The 21344-nt window shown below is 41.5% G+C and overlaps 1 protein-coding gene across 1 annotated transcript in view; it reads left to right on the forward strand.

Annotated features, from left to right (window-relative positions):
- Window positions 1-9546: 9546 nt before the first annotated feature.
- The window catches only part of OPRK1 (opioid receptor kappa 1), a 50668-nt gene continuing 38870 nt past the window's right edge, over window positions 9547-21344 (forward strand). Inside the window, exon 1 of the mRNA XM_069960041.1 lies at window positions 9547-9697. The gene's annotated coding sequence lies outside the window, so the exon portion shown is untranslated. The remainder of the gene's footprint in view (window positions 9698-21344) is intronic.

Genomic DNA, 21344 nt, shown 5'->3' on the forward strand with positions numbered 1-21344 from the left:
CTCGGTAAAGACGTCTTAAAAACAGTCTGTCACTGGTATGTCTTTGGATCTTCCTACTTTCCCACTGCATAACTTAGGATATGAAATAAGATGACCAGACCTCGAGTATGCTCCAATTCATCCAAAACCAAGCATGCAGCATTTGATTACCGGTGGCTGAAGAAGTTGGATGCAGCCCTAAGGCTGTCTGAAAAACAAGGATACAGCCTATGGCCATATGGATGGCGTATGAGACCGGCCGCTAACTGTCCGGGTCACGGAACGGCCAGTCTCCGCAAAGATCATCCTGGCTGGAACTGCAGTACTGGCCGCACGATCTTTCAGGCCGCAGTGTTCTGATGCGGGCGCTTTAGCATGCACTCGCATCAGAACTCTCATAGGACACAATGAAGCAAGCGGACGGAGCCGCTCGCTTTATTGTGAGAACTGACAGGTCCTTCTGCGGCCGCAATTCACTGAATTGCGGCCGCAAAAAACTGACATGTCAGTTCTTCGTGGCACCGTATGAGATCCCGGCCGGAGCGTATACTATGTGTATACGGGATCCCATAAAATGTTCATGCAGCGTTCAACCTGCACAAAGTATGGCCGTTGTTTCCGATGGCAAAAACGTCCGTACTTTTATGCTGTGTGAAATTAGCCTAAGGCTGTATCAATGTTTTCCAGGACTCCCCAGGGCTGCATCCCACCTATTTAGCTACCAGTTATTAAATACCACACAATAGAGTTCAGACAAACCTGCTCAAGGTCCGCTCATCTTTACATATGCACAAAAATATTAAGATTTTTAGGATAGGAAATAGTGATTAGTCAATAATGTGGAACATTAGAAATGAGATATGATGGCATGCTGATTTTAAAGAAACACAGCCAGAAAGTTTTTTTTTAGGTAATCAGCAGGGGTCTCTTTTCCTCAGAGCTCTTTCGGTGCAGTAAGTCGTGTGCTCTATGGTCTGGTGAGACCACTAGGAGAACCTGGGGCACCAGTTAGGAGTACTGCCCCCCCATAGTGCCGATCCATCCACGGAGAGCCCGCCCCTTATGACTATAATAAATGGGGTGGGCCGGCTGTGAGCGGGCCGGATCGGTGATATTTGAGCGGGTAGTGCTCCTAGTGGGTGCCCTAGTGCTCCTAACTTTCTCACTGGACTGTGGAGCACATGACTAATTGCATCTGAACCGTGCAGAGGAGAAATATAAGAGACATAGGCCTAGATTTATCAAAGGGTGTAAAATTTAGACTGGTGCAAACTGCCCAGAGCAACCAATCACAGCTCAGCTTCCAGCTCTGGTAAAAAAAAAAGAGGAGCTGTGATTGGTTGCTCTGGGCAGTTTGCACCAGTCTAAATTTTACACCCTTTGATAAATCACCCCCATATTTTCTTCCTCTACATCTCCTGTGCAATAGGCATATATCATCAGGTTATATTTGTCTAATCTGCTTATAGTTCCCCTTTAAATCAATAGTAAACATATGGCCTCTAGGCTTGCACTTTATGGTCATCTCTCCTGTGACATAGAACCAAAACCTCTGTAACCACACAGTGACATTCTACTGACTGATTTGTTGTATAACACAGAGCATTGTCTCCTGGTAAGCTGCAGAGTTGATAATATAATTAACAAAAAATTAATAATATAATTAGCCTTAGTTAATTGCCCTCAGTTGAAACACAACCTGCATGATGAACAGGTGTTTTTCCTTTCATTAGTGACCAAAGGACTGGGACAACTTGTGTTTGGTCTTTTTTATTGAACAGCCAAAAGACCAAAGTCGGCATGGACCACAGTTTGGCTATATGTATAACTTTGATTTAAACATAGAAAACTTAGCAAGTATATTGCAAAATTGCCTTTGATCACAACTAGAGATGAGCGAACCTTGAGCATGCTCGAGTCCATCCGAACCCGATTGTTCGGCATTTGATTAGCTGGGGCTTGGAAGTTAGATAAAGCTCCAAGGCTATGTGGAAAACATGGATATAGTCATTGGCTGTATCCATGTTTTCCAGACAACCTAAGAGCTTAATCCAACTTCAGCAGCCCCAGCTAATCAAATGCCGAACGTTCGGGTTCGGATGGACTCGAGCATGCTCCAGGTTCGCTCATCTCTAATCACAACCCCTGCTGATTCCTTTAAAACCTATTTCACAACAGGTACCTTTTAACTAACACCAAGATAGGCCCTTTCTCCTGTATGTAGCTCTAAAGGCTGTAGACTGAGCTACATGGGAGATTTTTAAATGTTAATTTCCTTAAACAGAACCAATCATGGATGAAAATCAATTCCCCCCCTAATTAGATGTATATAGTTATTTTATTAATATTTGTAAATATAATTGATTATTTTTCGGCCGCGTTTCTTAAATATTTACTTTTTACTTTCCTGTCTTGCGCCGGCTCTTTTCAAAAGAGCTGGCGCGAGACAGGAAGCTCCCGTCATGCAGAGCGGCAAGGCCGGGCGCCGTCATCTTGATGACGTCACTTGCGTTCCACCACTGGAACGCAAGAGACTAAATCAAGATGGCGGCGCCCGGCCTTGCTGCAGCGGACAAGAGGAACAGGTAAAGCCTTTGCAGTCTGTAAATCTTCATAACTAGACAAAATGAAGATACAGACTGTCTTTGCAGTCTGTATCTTATACTTTACCTAATCCTCTTGTTCGTTGCAGGAGAGCTGGGCGCCGCCATCTTGATTACGTCACTTGTGTTCCAGCGGTCGAACGCAAGTAGCGTAATCAAGATCAAGGCCTTGCTGCAGCGATCAAGAGGAGTAGGTCAAGTATAAGATACAGACTGCCTTTGCAGTCTGTATCTTCATAAATAGGAAAAAAAATGAAGATATAGACTGCCTTTGCAGTCTGTATCTTATACTTTACCTGCTCCTTTGTTCCGGTGCAGTAATGCCTGCCGCGGATATCTTGATGATGTCACGCTGGAATGCACAGCTGGAACGCACGTGACGTCATCAAGATGGCAGCCACCGGCATTACTGCATTGGAACAAAGGAGCAGGTAAAGTATAAGATACAGACTGCAAATGCAGTCTGTCTCTTTATAAATAGACTTCATAAAGATACAGACTGTATTTGCAATCTGTATCTTATACTTTACCTGCTCCTTTGTTCCGGTGCATTAATGCCGGCCACCGCCATCTTGATGACGTCACTTGCGTTATAGCGGTGCATTCCAACGTGACGTCATCAAGATGGCGGTGCCCAGCCTTCCAGCACTGAAGAAGAGGAATTAGGTAAAGAATAAGTTACAGACTGCAAAAGGCAGTCTGTATCTTCATAGTTAGACTTAGGGAGAGATTACCTTTGATAATAGGGATAGTAAATTTTAGGTGATAGGTTCTCTTTAAAGTAAACTTGTTGCAGAAATCCATGTAACAACTAACATAGAACAATCACAGGCAACTGTAGTCCACAGCAGGACCGTCAGGCAGCATACAAAGCTGATGCCAAGACTGATTGGCATGGCACCACCCCTCCCTGATATGCTAATAAGCCCAATTTTAGTGGGGCCGGTAGCCCTGCAGGAATGAGATAACTGGGATAGCTACTAGATTATTCATAGTTACTCTATAGTTACTTTAGTCATACCTCTTATTTAGGGGTTCAATATTTCTATTCTATTTCTATTCTCTACATAAATTAACACTCAAAGAAGATGCATTAAAATGAGTAGGTAACACAATACATAAGAGCTTTATATGACTTCACTATAATAAATAAACCAACTTTAATTACAAATACACTATGATGCAGTAGCTAGTAAAATACAAAGTACTTAATAGACAAAAAAATATCCAATAGTAATAGTAATACCCCATATGTGGGCGTAAACCACTGTATGGGCACACAGCCGGGCTCAGAAGGGAAGGAGCGCCAATTAGCTTTTTTAATGCAGATTTTGCTGAAGAAGTTTCTGAGTGCCAGGTGCGTTTGCAGAGCCCCTGTAGTGTCCGCAGAATAGAATCCCCCAAAAAGTCACCCCATTTTCGAAAGTACACCCCTCAAAGAATTCAACTTTGGGTAGGGTGAGCATTTTGACCCCACATGCATTAGAGGAAAGTAGTCAAAATTAGACAGTAAAAATAAAAAACACGAATTTTTCCAATAATATGTTTGTTTAGTTTGAAATTTCTCAATTTCACGAGGAACAAGAGAAAAAAAGTACCCCAAAATTTGTAACGCAGGTTCTTCTGAATACAACAGTACCCCATATGTAGGCATAAACCACTGTATGGGCACACAGCCGGGCTCAGAAGAAAATGAGCGCCAATTAGCTTTTTCAATGCAGATTTTGCTGAAGAAGTTTCTGAGCGTCAGGTGCGTTTGCAGCGCCCCTGTAGTGTCCGCAGAAGAGAAACCCCCCAAAAGTCACCCCATTTTGGAAAGTACACCCCTCAAAGAATACATCTTGGGGTGTGGTGACCATTTTGACCCCACAGGTATTAGAGGAAAGTATTTAAAATTAAACAGTAAAAATGAAAAACTTGAATTTTTCCAATAATATGTTTGTTTAGTTTTAAATTTCTCAATTTCACAAGGAACATGAGAAAATCCGCACCACAAAATTTGTAACGCAGGTTCTCCTGAGTACAACGGTACCCCATATGTGGGCATAAACCACTGTATGGCCACACAGGAGGGCTCAGAAGGAATGGAGCGTCAATTAGCATTTTCAGTTCAGATTTTGCTGAAGTAGTTTCTGAGCGCCAGGTGCGTTTGTAGTGCCCCTGTAGTGTCCGCAGAAGAGAACCCCCCCCAAAAGTCCCCCCATTTTGGAAAGTACACCCCTCAAAGAATACATCTTGGGGTGTGGTGACCATTTTGACCCCACAGGTATTAGAGGAAAGTATTCAAAATAAGACAGTAAAATTGAAAAACTAGAATTTTTCCAATAATATGTTCGTTTAGTTTGAAATTTCTCAATTTCATTAGGAACAGGGGAAAAGCTGCATGCCAAAATCTGTAACGCAGGTTCTCCTGAGTAGAACGGTACCCCATATGTGGGCGTAAACCACTGTATGGGCACACAGCCGGGCTCAGAAGGGAAGGAGCGCCAATTAGCATTTTCAGTGCAGATTTTTCCGAAGAAGTTTCTGAGCGCCAGGTGCGTTTGCAGCGCCCCTGTAGTGTCAGCAGAATAGAACCCCCCCAAAAGTCACCCCATTTAGGAAAGTACACCCCTCAAAGAACTCATCTTGGGGTGCAGTGAGCGGTTTGACCCCACAAGTATTAGAGGAAAGTATTCAAAATAAGACAGTAAAAATGAAAACCTCAAATTTTTCCAATAATATGTTTGTTTAGTTTAAAATTTCTTAATTTCACGAGGAATGGGAGAAAAAACGTACCCCAAAATCTGTAACGCAGCTTCTTCTGAGTAAAACGGTACCCCATATGTGGGCATAAACCACAGTATGGGCACACAGCAGGGCTCAGAAGGAAGGGAGCGCCAATTAGCTGGAGCAAAACCGCAGCTAGTAATAGTTATTAGAATAGCGCAGTTACTAAAATACAATAAAAAATGAGATTACAGGTAATGTGGGGTGGTCACGGGCAACCTGGTGTGGTCACGGGCAACCTGGGGTGGTCACGGGCAACCTGGTGTGGTTATGGGCAACCTGGGGTGGTTATGGGCTACCTGTGGTGGTTACAGACAATCTGGGGTGGTTACGGGCAACGTGGGGTGGTAACGGGCAACGTGAGGTGGTAACGGGCAACATGGGGTGGTTACGGATAAACTGAAGTGCTTATAGGTAATCTGGGATGGGTACCTGTAATTTGGGGTTGTTACAGGCAATCTGGCGTGGTTACGGGCAATCTGGAGAGGGTTGGGGTGGTTAGAGGCAACGTGCGGTGGTCAGAGGCAACGTGCGGTGGTCAGAGGCAACGTGCGGTGGTTAGAGGCAACGTGCGGTGGTTATAGGCAACGTGCGGTAGTCAGAGGCAACGTGCGGTGGTGAGAGGCAACGTGCAGTGGTGAGAGGCAACGTGCGGCGGTTACAGGCAACGTGCGGCGGTTAGAGGCAACGTGCGGTGGTTATGGGCAACGTGCGGTGGTTAGGGGCAACGTGCGGTGGTTAGGGGCAACATGCGGTGGTTAGAGGCAACGTGCGGTGGTTAGGGGCAATGTGCGGTGGTTACGTGCAATCTGGGGGGTTACGGGAAATCGGGGCTAATTACACACCATCTGGAGGGGGTCACTGGCAATTTGGGGTGGTTACGGTCAACATGTGGTGGTTACAGGCAACATGCGGTGGTTATGGGTAATGTGTGGTGGTTATGGGCAATGTGCGGTGGTTATGGGCAACGTGCGGTGGTTAGAGGCAACGTGCGGTGGTTAGAGGCAACGTGCGGTGGTTAGAGGCAATGTGCGGTGGTTATGGGCAACATGCGGTGGTTATGGGCAACGTGCGGTGGTTATGGGCAACGTGCGGTGGTTAGGGGAAACGTGCGGTGGTTAGGGGCAACGTGCGGTGGTTATGGGCAATGTGCGGTGGTTATGGGCAACGTGCGGTGATTACGTGCAATCTGGCGTGATTACGGGCAACCTGGGGCGGATACGGGCAACCTGGGGTGGATATGAGCAACCTGCGGTGGTTACGGGTAATCTGGGGGGGTTAGGGGTAATTTGGGAGTAAACTGCAATTATTACTATAATGAAAAGTGTGTGTTTTATTTTTTTGTATGTTTTTCACTTTTTGTACTTTATACATTCATTTTCACTATATTACTATGATTACTGTGATATTTTCTATCACAGTAATCATAGTTCAGTGACAGAGAGCAAATTGGTCTCTGTCACTTTAAATTTTTAGAGTTGGCTGGTTGTGGAGCGCATGCACACTTCATAACCATCCAGGACGTCGAGGAGGAAGGAGCTCCAGGATCAGGTAACGTATATGGGGAAGGGGGGGTGACTGGGGGACGGGGGTGACAGGGGGGGTGGGGAGCGACTTGGGGGGGCGACACTGTATCACTTTTTATCCCCTGTCACCAATGGTTTATGGTGACAGGGGATAAAAAGTGCTTCTTTGCACTGGGAACAGGCGATCAGCGGTATATAGTATATACCGCCGATCGCCTGCTCCGGGACCACACGGGGGGGTCCCCGATCACTGCCCCATGCTCTCCGCTACCTCCGGTGGCGGAGAGCATGGGGCTTTGATCATTTATTCATTTCCATCCCTGCAAACAAACATCGTTTGTTCGCAGGGATGGGGGCGGCCATCTTGGATGTGATGGCCGCCCGGGGAGGGGAGAGGGTTAGTGATCGTCCACTAGGGGGGCTGATCTGGGGTCTGGGGGATACATTTTCATCTCCCCCCACCGTGGATTCACGGTGGGGGGAGATGAAAGCTGTCGGCGGTGCCAGTAATACCCGTTACCGGCGGATCGCCGCTATAATGGTGATAGAACACATTAGAAGTGGCGGCGGGAGGAGGCAACGTTCTGCAGCCTCCTCCCGCCGCCCGATCGGCGGGAGAACACAAATCTCCCCCATAGACGCTGCGGTCGCATTGACCGCGGCGTTTATGGGATCAACTGCCCGCGGGGAGCGCGGCTCCCCTCCGGGCAGAGGCAGCGGGAGGATGCTGTGTGACATAGCCTCCACCCGCTGCCCGATCACCGTCAGGGACAGCGGGGGGAGGCAGGGAAAGCATGACGTTTGGGGAACGTCATGTTGCGGGAACTACTTGTTTTACATGACGTTCCCCAAACGTCATTTTGCGGCAAGGGGTTAAAGGGGAACTCCAGGGATCCCATAAAAAAATAAAATGCAAAAAAAAAAGCTTACCACCACTGCCTTGATTTGCTTCTATTTTGCACAGTAAACACTATCTATCTATCTATCTATCTATCTATCTATCTATCTATCTATCTATATCAATTGATCACAGAAAAAGAGAGAGAGGTGAAACAACAGGGAGTCCTTTCCCCTATACTACTCAGGAGAGGCTGTTGTTTCCTTGCCCCTTGGCCATGTAATCACTGATTAGTGTGATGTGGTGTCTCCTCTATCTACTGGGGTCACATGTCGCTACAATGCTGTACAGATCACTTTACAGCAGCCTCCTCTTATCACCACAGATACCAAAATTAGAGTCTGGAGCAAAAGAGTTGGGCGTTTAGCTGCACACTCTCTAGTTCTCCGGCTGTATCACTGGATTGCACCAGATCTCAGGTCCTTAACTTTTGACAAGTCTCAAATGCTGCATAGGTTACTGCAAATTACAAACTTCAATTACTGATGTGATAGTCACTGACTACACTCGATGGTTGGGGGGCACTCAAAAGCTTGCTATGGGGCCCAGCTATTTTTAGTTACACCCCTGACTTGTCCAGAGTTTGCAGGTAGTTTTGTAGCTTAGTCCAATGGCGTAAATGGAGCTGAATTGCAGGTTCAGGGGTGGTACTGGTTTGCAAGAAATGTTTGTTTGTTTTTTAATCCTGGATAACCCCTTTAAAGAAAAGCCATTTCTGGCCCAGAATAATGCATCCAAATATTTACTTTACAAGGATTATCAGTAATTTATATTGACAGTGATAAATAAATGAGTGTCAGTGATTCATTTACCTATTTTGCATGATATTCACACAAAGCTGGTCAATGAGCAGAGATAGATGCTTGTTGGTCGATCTCATCTTTAGTTCCGGTCTAAAAATCATCTTCCTGTATATAGAGAGAATGCGCTGCTATCAATAATGGAAGTGAACAGTCACATGGATGATCAAGTGGTCATTCATACAGCCAATAACGTAGGTCTAAATGGCCCTTTTGTGGTCTTTTTGAACAAGCACAGATCACCTTGTATATAGACAATGAGCGGCCAATAGCAGGTAATAACCAGCAGGTGTAAAAGCCCCCTAATCCAGTATGTTTATAACATGAATAAAGCAAGGGATGTTAGTTTATTCCCCAGTCTTCCCCATATTGTACTACTTGTCATTGAATTAGTGTATAGTCTTTTACAAAGGGAATACTGCTCTGATTTCTTTATAGTAGTTCATCATGCTGCTATAGCAACAGGTAACAATCCAAGGGCCTCCATTATGCTGGAGTTCAGAATAATTCTTGACCTTAGTACTGTATAGCAATATAAAAAGCTGGATTCATTGTATAACATGTGCTGATATACACCCACAGCGAAAGTGCATATCCAACACAATATAATTCTATATGTCATAACATTTTACAATTTAATTGAAATTCAAGGAAATAAACACAAAAATGAGTTATTGCTCCTGGGTGTATTCCATGCCTTTTGGCTTTTCTGTGCATTTGGCAGGCAGATGTCATGGTGCTATAGCTTGCCATATATCCAATCATTGGAGAGCTGTGCTAGACCAGAGATCTGCTTCAGAAGAGAGGGGGAAAAGAGAGAGAGAGAGCAAAGTGGAGAGGAGGGGCTGTGAACCACAAGCAGAGAAAAGTGTTACCATGAGGTTAGCATAGGGAAAAGGAGAAGCTGAGAGACAGGGAAGGAAAGTAACAATTGAAAAAGGAGCTTTCTACAGACACAGATTACATGTGAAAAGGAAAGAAGCATGAAAAGCCTGAGAGCCTAACCTAGACCTCTGAAGGGAGATCATCTCTTCTCTATCAGGTGTCAGGAAAGACACTACAGAGTGACCAGCATCTCCAGCAAAGCATCACATCCCACTTCTCCCAAGCTGCCTGGAACAGGTAATTTTCATGTTTCATTTTCCATCTTTATTATGCAAATGCTTCTAGAAGAAAGTGCATTTTTATATGGTTTCCTCTATATTTGTTACTATTGATTCAGTCTAGTTTTGGTCCTATAATATTATGGCAGCATGATGAGTTTCACCAAATGGTATATTTAGCTGAGTTACATCTAACTGAGCTTTGCCACTTCAGCATTTATCCTGAGCAATAGCTACGTGTCAGATATTTCATATATATATATATATATATATATATATATATATATATATATATATATATGTCACTGTCCTGTAATGTATACCTATATAAAGGAACTTTCTGTCTATACTCCTATGTATAGTATCTGTTTGCAGTGTATAAATGCTTTCATGCTATGCTCGTTGATGTAGAGTGTTTGTTTTCTTGTAATATTATGATGAAGTACTGAAAGAAAGTGTTGATGTGTGACAGTCCGAGAGAATTTTCATGGGAAAAGGCAGGATGTGGACAGATGAGATAGCAAATGATAGAAAAAGCAGGAGAAGTGACCGGTTAATGAGTCCCGTTTAATATGACTGCCACCACCCCTAACAGTGATCAATATCCTGCACCTAAGGGATTGAGACAGAAATGGGAATTAATGCTGTGTAAAAGTGGCACATTGGTATGCTGAAGCCGCATTCAATTACAATACCTAAGATCTTACGGTTAGACCTGTTGTAGCATATTATTTACTCCATCCACGGTAAATGCGGCTGAGCTGTCAGCTACTCAGCCAAGTGCTTGATCCTGTTGTCGTATCCTCTTGCGTTATAGGGAACGGTGGTGCGTGCTAACCATGGTGATAATAATCAGCAACCATTAGCCACAGATTTACATGACAGCATGTGCTCCTTTCCTTCAGAACTTCTTAGTTTCCATAGGTACACTAGTCTCCATCCTATATAGTATACTCTGATGTAACAGGTACTATAAATGTTACGTATGTGGAAAGTCTAAATGAATTATTGATAGTTGTGTGAATACTCATTCACCGACCATTGAATTATTACATTCTAATAATTCATACATTTATAGTAGCAGTGTGTAGCCAGATTTGTGAACGTAGTATCCACATGGGGAAGTATGACCAATGACGGCTGTCTGCCTTTTAATGGTTCACATTGATCACATACTGGCAGTCCATATATAAAGGACAACAAGGTAAATGGAAGGTTGGGATTTCATTTCCATGAAGCAGGTCATAAATACTCAGGATAAAAGTTATCTTCCATTACCATAGTCAACATACAAACAACATTTCTATGCAGTTTGCATAGTAAAGTAACAAAGCTTGTTGGTGGATGGCAATATATGGCTATTGAATGGTAATAAGGCCATTGATTATGTTACTAATGTTTCTTCACCAGGAAGTTCATTGACGGTTTGCAAGAAGTGTTCAGCTTATTGCATACAAATAGTGTCGATAATCTGTTGGTTGTGAGGGTAGGCAGTAACATGACCAAATATCGAATACTTTTTCTAATCCCATTCCTGTTATGAAAGGTCTATTGTTCATTGACCTTCAGAACCGAGTAGGAGAGCAGGAGGCGCTGAACAACTAATGTAGAGTTTTGTGAGAAAAGTTCCAGTTTCCATTTATTCATGTAAACTCTACTCGGTCTGGGCTCAGTAACCATGTGGGTGGGCTAAATAAGTGGCTATATGTGCACGTATGCAGACATAGCTGTCATCACTGCAAGGACCACCCACTTGACTGCTTATCCCAGAATGAGCAGAGGTTTATATAAGGAAGTGATCCAGGAACTTTCCCAAAACCAATATATCACTCTGCTTAGCTCCTCCTGCTCTATAACATGAAGAGAGTATGGGTGGGAGGGATTTATTAAAACACATATGCCCGGCATATGTCCACAAAACAGTACGGATTGGTTAGTGCAAAATTTTTTACCTTTTTTGTTTGTTTGCCTGATAGACAGGTGGGGAGGGACACGTGACAAACTGAGGAAGAGGCACATCTACCACATCTGATTTATCATTGCGAAAAACCTGCACCAGCTCATAGCCTCAGGGCCTCAGATTTGCTTGATTTAGAGGCATGCATAGTGTTGGGGCTTTATGTTAGACCAGCGTACTTGTACACCAGTCTTCATAAATGCCCCCTATGTCTTTAGGCACCTTCTAACGGACAGGGTCTCTTGAAGGGGTACTCCGACATCAGGTAAAAAAAAAAAAAAAAAACAGACATCCTACAAAAGCATATAGCATTGCTCACCTTACTGTCCCAGTTCTTAAACCACCAAAGATCCATTTATTTTGGGGGTCTTAGTTCTTTATGGTTGTACTTCGCAGTTAAGCAGTTGCTCAGTATTACAAGTTCCAGAATGCATTGCTTTCCCTCAGCTGTTCATCACAATGCTTTAGCTCTCTCACAATGCCTACTACCCTCCCCCAGCACTTCTGCCAATTCCTTGCCCAAAGCTGTTGTAGAAGATCTCATTTCACTGCAGACTATTGCACAATCAGTGATGTTTCAGCACCTGCTTCTTTTACTCCTTGTCTGCCCAGAGAGATAGTGGTGTAGGTTGGAGGGGGAGACAAGATCCAGCCAAGGTTTTGTAGTCTATTTTTCATTTCCTGTCAGTGGTGAAGCTAGTACTTTTAGTGATAGCAATGTATTAGTATGTTTTATATCATGGTGGTGCTGATCGCGGCTCGGCACTCGATTGCTTTCAGCTGCAGCAGCCGAAAGCAATCGAGTGCCTATCTAATTGATCTGTGCAGTATAACTATACTGCATAGATCTCAATGAGAGATCAGTGTGCAAAATTGCACATTTTTGGTCGCATCAAATCCAGAAAAATTGTAATAAAAAGTGATCAAAAAGTTGCATATGCGCAATCAATGTACCGATAGAAAGAAGACATCGTGGCACAAAAAGTGACACCTCACACAGCCCCATAGACCAAAGGATAAAAGCGTTATAAGCCTGGGAATATTTGTTAACAATAGTTTGAATTTATACATGTTATAGATGTTACATATCCTTGTAATTGCTACAACTTGAGGAACATATATAACAAGTCAGTTTTACCACAGGGCGAATGGCGTAAATACAAATACCCCCCAAATAAAGAAAATGCGTTTTTTTTTTTTTTTCAATTTCACCACACATTGAATTTTTTCCTGGTTATGCAGTGTACTTTATACAAAAACCTCTCTCCTCCCTGCAGTGAGCACATGTTAAGCCTTGCCTCCACCTCCTGTGTTCTGTCTTGCTGTGTCTGTTACTACAGACAGAATTCCTGTAACAACAGGTACTGAACAGTAGATTGCAGGGAAGGGAGCCACCTTGTGGCCAAGACTTGAGTATTATTAGAAGTTAAGGAGTCAATTTTAGTAAATGAAGTGATTTGGAAGATGAAGTGATGTACTGTATAAGGAATCACATCATGTGAAGGGAAAGAAAGAAAGGAATCACATCATGTGAAGAGAAAGAAAGAAAGAAAGAAAGAACACATCTGTATGTTTTTACTTGTCAACACTTTACACAAGATCATACTACCATTTGATAATGTCAGTGACAGGCTGGGTCTGTTAGAGCTTCACATGAATTTTATGAAAAATAGTGCGGTTGTTATCAAGGTTGACAACCAGACAGCTTGTTTGCTGTAATGTTTTTTCTATAGATTTTTAAATGACTTGCAATCACTATCATCTATCAAAGACATCTCCAAAATGACCTTAAAGGATTGCCCTAGTGGGCCCTGTGCGTGGTGCTAATTGTAAAAATATTAGGAATCCTTTAACGTTTAAACAATCCACATTGTTGTCTGTGTCTGACAAACTTTTGACATTATGGTAATAGGTCAGAAGGTTTGATCTGTGGCTTTCTGAGTGCAGCAGACCCTCCCCCCTTCATCGCTAAAAAGAATGGGCCGAAGTGCAGTGATTGGATTTATAGAAAGCCTATGAGCATTTGTATGCATTTATAAGAGTCCCTTCATTTAAGTTATTCGTATTAATTTCTGAGCCTCACACATTTTTGTGTCTTAAAGCGACTCTGTACCCACAATCTGACCCCCCCCAAACCACTTGTACCTTTGGATTGCTGCTTTTAATCCAAGATCTGTCCTGGGGTCTGTTCGGCAGGGGATGCAGTTATTGTCATAAAAACAACTTTTAATCCTGCAGTGCTGTGTCTAACGGCCGGGGCTTACATTTGTATATGCATTAGGCTGGCACCACCTCTCTGTCCTTCCTCCCCACCCTCCTCATCATTAGGAATGCTCCAGGCAGATTGCTTCCTATTCCCCACCTGTGTGCATAATGAACATGGGCTGGATCGTTAAGACACCTGTGCAAAGCTCAAACAGCAGTAAATGTTCCTGGATCATTCCTAATGATGAGGAGGGTGGGGAGGAAGGACGGAGAGGTGGTGCCAGCCTAATGCATATACAAATGTAAGCCCCGGCCGTTAGACACAGCGCTGCAAAATTAAAAGTTGTTTTTAGGACAATAACTGCATCCCCTGCCGAATGGACCCCAGGACAGATCTTGGATTAAAAGCAGCTATCCAAAGGTACAAGTGGTTTGGGGGGGGTCAGATTGTGGGTACAGAGACGCTTTAAGGCCATTTTCATCAGGTATTTCTACAGTTTGAGAAGACTGAAAAACTTTTAGATAAAATACCTTCTTTTTATCAACATATCTTTGCTCCAAATACTGTTCACAAAGAGAAATGAATGAGAGAAATAGATAAAGAGAAGAAATATTACTTGGAGAACTGTTTGCTAAATGCCTACACAGAAAAATAAAAACAGCATATAGCACAGAATGGCTATCCTTAATCATGACTATTCCTTAGAAGGGTTTTGTGTAGATAAACATAGGGACAAACATAGTAGGACAAGAGGCTGTTATAGGTGAACTTTGTCGTAGCAGAAGTTCACTGTTGTGAGCAGCGGAGTAGCTTAGGGGAGAGGGGTGCAAGGACTGGAGGGGGTGGCATGGCTCAGCCAACAGCATAGCACTGTTGCTGCAGCTGCCGGTGTCCCACACACAGAGCACCTCTGTCTGGTCAGTAGAACACCGGACACCTTGAGTGTTAAGACTTGGCTGCTGCAGCAACGAAAAGGGATAGCTCATTATAGCAGAAAGTTGTTCCCATTAGATGTGATGTCACAGAAAAGGGACAGGGCCTCTAGGGTTACACTACACCACTGGAACAGGAAGTAGGGGCAACATGGTGAAGCTGAGGCGAAAGCAGTGCACTAGTGTACCTCTGTATCCTTGTGAGCAAAGGGACCAAAGGTACAGGATAGGAGTGATGAACATGGGACTACAAGTTGGAGGTTAAAGAGTTTAAACCTAGGGGTATTTAGTTTCCACTCCTGAGCATAGCCCTAAGCCAAGCCAGTTGGGTGCCACAGCAAGTCCCCACACGTCACCTTGTTACAGTGATCTCAAAAGACAGAATGCGGGATTAGAAGTAGTGTTGAGCAGACCTATCAAACTGTTCAGGTTTGACAACATTCTCAAGACCTGATTTGACAGTTGATTTCCCGCAGCTGCAAAAGTTTGATATTTATGACCTATGACTGTATCCATGTTTTCCGGGACTCCCTAGGGGCAGCATCCAACTTCTGCAGCTGTAGGGAATCAAATGTCGAGCTTTCAGGTTTGGAGAATGTTGCCGAACCCAATTTGACAGGTCCTTTCAGCACTAATCTGGAGCAACAGAGAAGGTTGTGTCTAGTTGCCTTTCAACTGGATGTAACCACTGGCTAGAGCTGCTCACGAAGACTTAAACCTGGATTTGAACAAGGCAATCTTATAAAATCGGGTAAACTATGAATTTTGTTGTTATTCCTGCAGAACTACTATTTCCATTCCTATATCTAAAACCTTCATTTAGGGAGGTTACAGAAAGCCATAGTTATGAAAGATTTGGGCAGATTTACTAATACTTTATTTTTACAGCTTACTTCTTAGAATATGAATTGTCACATATTATCACAGTTGCTCATGTTGAATACGGCATCTTTAAGTATATACTACCTATTGGTCAATTTATAAATGCTCAAAAATGTGTTTAAAAAGTCAAAGATAGAAAAGTGCAAATTGCGCAAGAAACTGGAGCAAAATGCTTAATAAATCCCAACTCTGTCAATGACACTTTGCAATATTTCGAAGGTAAACTTCATTGTCAGGATTTGATGCTGATGTGATTTGGGCAATATAAATCTGCTGATTGACTACCTTTAAGATCTATGGAGAATCAATGGAAGACAGAATTTTATAAGATTTGCTTCCCACTGGTCATTAGTTTTGTAATAGTTTAAGATGGCTTTCTCGTTGTAAAGAAATAAAGCTTAATCACCATGCAGTAAATGGTTTTCAACAATCTAATATACTTCATGTTTCCGCTAATCACCATTTTCAGTATCTCTTCTTACTGCCAGCTAATAAGAATATTGTTGTCCACATAAAGACATTGAACATATGTCCCATTCATATGCAGTTCACACAACTGCAGCCACGGGACTTTACTCTAGTGATCTTGCAATGTAATGAATTGAAATACAAAGTTGCATAATTTTTGATTAGGAATTATTTACATAAAGCTGGGATCACCTGTACAGTTTAATTTTTATCTTGTTTGTTATTGTCTATAAATTAGAATTGCAAAGAACTGCCTTGAGACCTGTAGCCATATGTGTTCCATGTTCTATATCACATATTCAAAATCTTTTGAGACCTTGATACAGATTACAGATCTAATAAGACGACAATTTGGGAATGCAAATGCGTGGATCTAAGCATCATAGATCCTATCTTAAAGGGTTATCAGCCAGGTCACTGCTGTTAGAGCAGAGCCGTGGTTGGTAATCTAGACAATTTGCTATTAACAATGGGAAGGAAAGAGTGGAAGTTTGCTAAATTACAAAAATTTTACAAAATATTTACAAAAATTTAACTTGACGAGCCCTACAAGTATAACTATATTAGTTGAGATGGGAATGCCGCTTTAAGAACTGCTCAAGTGTTTTTATTTTTTTTTATGTCCTTTGTATATCACAATTATTCCTCTTCTACCTTACATGATTAATAATTATATAATATATCGTCCCTAATAGACCTAAACAATAGACTGCTTTAATATTCTTTAGCTTCTTTGCTATATTTCCAGGCAGAGCTGAAAGAGCATTATCTGATGTGGTAAATGTATGTAATTATGGCCTGTATGTATTGATTAAAACATATAAGGACCTTGAAGTTGCAATGAACAAAAAAGAATAAGTTATAAAGACACATAAAATAGATTTATTGATGTAAAAATGAACACTGAATCCCAGAGGAGTTATACTATTAATAATTCAGTTGGGTTTTAGTTATTTACCAAGGAGGACCCTTTGTTGCTAACCATTGCATCTAAGATCAATCAAGGTGAAAACTATATAGTAAGCCAAAGGTCTGGGGTTGATCAGCAAAGCAATATGCCACAAGAATATTACAGATCAGTACAATTTCCATGAGAAATACGACCTTTTAGGCACAAGAATTTCTCCTTTGTTCTTAGAGTTTTCAGTGCATGTTTTATGAGGCTGCGTTCACACTACGTATATTTCAGTCAGTATTGCAACCAAAACCAGGAGTGGATTAAAAACACAGAAAGGATCTGTTCACACAATGGTGAAATTGAGTGGATGGCCGCCATATAACAGTAAATAACGGCCATTATTTCAATACAACAGCCGTTGTTCTAAAATAACAGCAAATATTTGCCATTAAATGGTAGCCATCCACTCAATTTCAACATTGTGTGAACAGATCCTTTCTGTGTTTTTAATCCACTCCTTGTTTTGGTTGCAATACTGACTGAAATATACTGACTGAAATATACATATACTGATTGAAATATACGTAGTGTGAACATAGCCTTATAGTGTATTTTGGACACATTTTTATAAAAGCCCATATATTTTTAAGGTAAGTATGGGCTGTATGACAACTTTGGTAAGGTAAGGTGAATAATATGTAATACAAATGAAACAAACAGTTATAAACAGCTGAATATGTTATATTATACGTTATTTCACTATATAGCAATCAGCATGTGGAGTATAATGTACAGTAAGGGCATAAACCTGAAAAAACTGCAGCAGTTTGTAGAAACAGGATGGACTAAAGGATAAAAGCGTTATAAGGATGGAAAGCGATTTTAATGAACATTAAGTTTTTTTTTTAAGCTTAAAATTTTTTAAAAGCCATTAAATAAAGTAACAGTTATGCAAGTTGCCTATTGCCGTAATCATACTGACTTGAGGAAAATATATATAACATGTCAGTTTTACCATAGGGAAAATGGCGTAAACTCAAAACCACCTCAAATAAAAATTATTGCATTTTAATTTCAAATAAGAAAATTTTTCGAGAGTAAATCCCATAAACAATATTTTTAATGTGACAATAATGTTTTTAAAGAAGGCAAGTAATATAAGATGGGAAACTAAAAAATAGTAAAGAAATAGAATGAATGAAAGGTGTATACTGTATATGTTATATTGTAGTTATTTCTGTAATATTTACCTGTATTGAAGGTTGTGTAGGAGGTTTTCAGTTATCACTAGTTTGGCGGCCATTAACCCCTTCATGGCGGAGGTCATTGATGCACGGATGTCAGGGTCACTTTAATGCAATGTTCCTCCCCGTCTTCTAAGAGCCACAGAGCATTTATTTTTCCACCTACAGGGCTTGTTGGGGTGTCATTGTACCATGATCTCTAGTTTTTAATAATATCATATTGGTGTAAAAGAAAAATTTTGATTGCTTTTTATTCATTTTTTTATCATATATAATTTTAAGAGATCAGCAATCCTGGTGTTTTTTTCTTCTTCTTTTGTTTACATCGTTCACCGTGCGGGAACAATAATGTTATACTTTAATAGATCGGACAACTCCACACGCTACGATATGTAATATGTTTATTTATTTATTTTTACATATTTTTGTTTTTATAATGGGCAAGGAGGTATTTTAAACTTTTATTGGGGAGGTTTATAAGTTTTTTTTTATACTTTTAAAAACTTTTTTTATTACACTTTTATTAACTATAAAACATGCAATCATTAGATTGCTTATACTGATCTATGCTATGCCATGTAAGCATAAGGGATTATAATGCCATCATAAGATGTGTTGTCTCTGAAAGTAGGGGGCCATGTTTTTCTAACCCGGAATAACCCCTTTAAAATCTGCTTGCTGATGAGACGTGCTTCTAAAAGTTTTGTAAGTGAAGACAAAAGCTGCTTTCCGATCCAGTAATGAGAATTCCATTTGTAAATCTTGCCCCCGTTTTACCATTGAGGTAAATTTCGATATTGATTTCTTATTGCCCATAATATTGTAAAATAAAAAGATACCTTTGGGACTTTTAGTTGGGTGCTTAAAAATGGTTAAAATGGGGATTTAAAGCAAATCTATACCCTTAATCTGACCCCCACAAACTGATCATACCATCAGATAGCTGATAGCAGATAGCAAAGATCTGTCCTGGGGTCCGTTTAGCAGGTGATGCAGTTATTATCCTAAAAAACAACTTTCAAATTTGCAGCCCTGTGTCAAATCGGTGTTGCCTAGAGTACACATGCCCCAGGTTTGCGATGTCCCTCTGGTCCTCCTCCCCATCGCCCTCATCATTAGGAATGCCCCAGGCAGAATTATTCTTATTTATCACGTCTTAACGCTGCACATTTGCCCTGACGATCCAGCACATGTGCAGTGTGCACACAGGTAATGAATATAAGAAATAGTTTTAGGGGCATTCCTAATGATGAGTAGGGTGGGGAGAAGGGATAGAGGGGTGCCACAATCCAAGGGTATTGGTACTCTAGACCAGGCCAATTTGACACAGGGCTGCAAGTTTAAAAGTTGTTTTTTTAGAACAGTGACTGCATCACCTGTCGAACGGACCCCAGGAGAGATCTCAACGGTACAAGCGGTTTGGGGGGGGGGGGGAGGGTGTCAGAATATGGGTACAGAGTCACTTTAAATTGAGTGAACTTGTGAAAATCTCTTTTGTCTCATGAGTGACGTTAAAAATGGAAACTATAATGTGGATCATAGAGATTCTGTTCATTTGTTTTATAATAAAAATCCATCATGGATGATATTTGTGATATATACAAATTTTTAGACCACATATAATAAACACTATAGAAATGTCATTGCAGTAAACTTTGCTTACACCATATAAGATATTTTCTATCAAAAAAGGGATCACTGAAAGGTGAAAGCTGATAAGGGCTCATGGGGTCTGTTAAGGGAAACAATGATATTCTTTGATATTTGCCATTAGCATCAGGGCTTTAGTCTTTAGAGAAAGAGAAAAATCCACATAAAGTGACTTATAGAAGGTGCACTTTCTTAAAAGGAACCTGTCATCCCTTTCATGCTGAGTTATCATGGCAGTGACAGCTTTGATTGATAGATATCTTTCTGTTTGGGTATATGGAGAGATCCATCAATCTAGTTGGTGCAGCAGGCAGAAGCCTCCGGACGCTGACCAATGGTCTCTTTTGACCTATCTAGCTGTAACAAAAATCATGGTATTGGTCAGGTCTGGTATGGCAGTGTTGTCCAGTGTCAGTATGGCGGTATTAATTAGGTCTGGTATAGTTGTTATCCAGTCACAGTGTGGCGGTATTGGTCAGGTCTGGTATGGCGGTGTTATCCAGTCACAGTATGGCGGTATTGGTCAGGTCTGGTGTGGCGGTGGTAAATGTGATGTCTGGAGCTATTACCTACAAATCTACCAATCCTGTGGTGAGAATTCCTTCAGACAATATGCTGATAGCTGTAATCATTCATTCAATGTGGAAATTTGTTTATGTTTTAAGAATTTAAAAACCATGAAAAACGTAATTCAGACAATGTTTCTCCATGTAGAGAAATGCATGTGGCTGAAACCATGCTCCCATTTCTTCCCCAGTAGTCATGTGCTGTTACCAGGATTATTGGCCTTACACCTATTGGGTACCGCATGAGGGTCTGGCATGTGGTAACATACAGTAAATCTGGGCCTTAGCCTGATCAGGTATCAATATGATGTTCAGACACTAAAAAATCATGATTATTGGTGATTGAATTGTGATTGGCTAATTGGTGATTGAAGATGGGGCATCTTCAGGTTTAGTGCTTAGGGCAGCAGCAACTGGTAATACTGCCCTGTCTCTTTGTGGATTCCTTTTGTAGCCATAATAAGGTGTTTTAGCAGTGGTTGAATTTGAACATGGCCTAGTTTTTTTTATAACTTTATCTATAACCTGTAATAGTACTTAAAGGCAAAGTTTTCCTTTAAGTTTGTGTTCTGAAATGTGTTATACTACACCAGAAAATTTTGCTAAAAGCTTTTGGGTCTTGATGATGATGAAGTGTTGATCTAGAGCACTGGTCAAACTGCAAAACTACAATTTCCATCTTACTAAGACAGCTAATGCTTTTGGCTGTCCAGCATGATGGGAATTGTAGTTTTGCAACAGCTGGAAGCCACCATAATCGTAATTTTAACCTCTTGAGGATCTATGACCTACAGGTATGTCATGGATCCCGCTGCATGTATGTAAGTTAACCCCCCACTGGCCGGTGTATACATCACGTCCTC

This window comes from Dendropsophus ebraccatus, chromosome 2, assembly GCF_027789765.1.
Source record: "Dendropsophus ebraccatus isolate aDenEbr1 chromosome 2, aDenEbr1.pat, whole genome shotgun sequence".
NCBI lineage: Eukaryota > Metazoa > Chordata > Amphibia > Anura > Hylidae > Dendropsophus > Dendropsophus ebraccatus.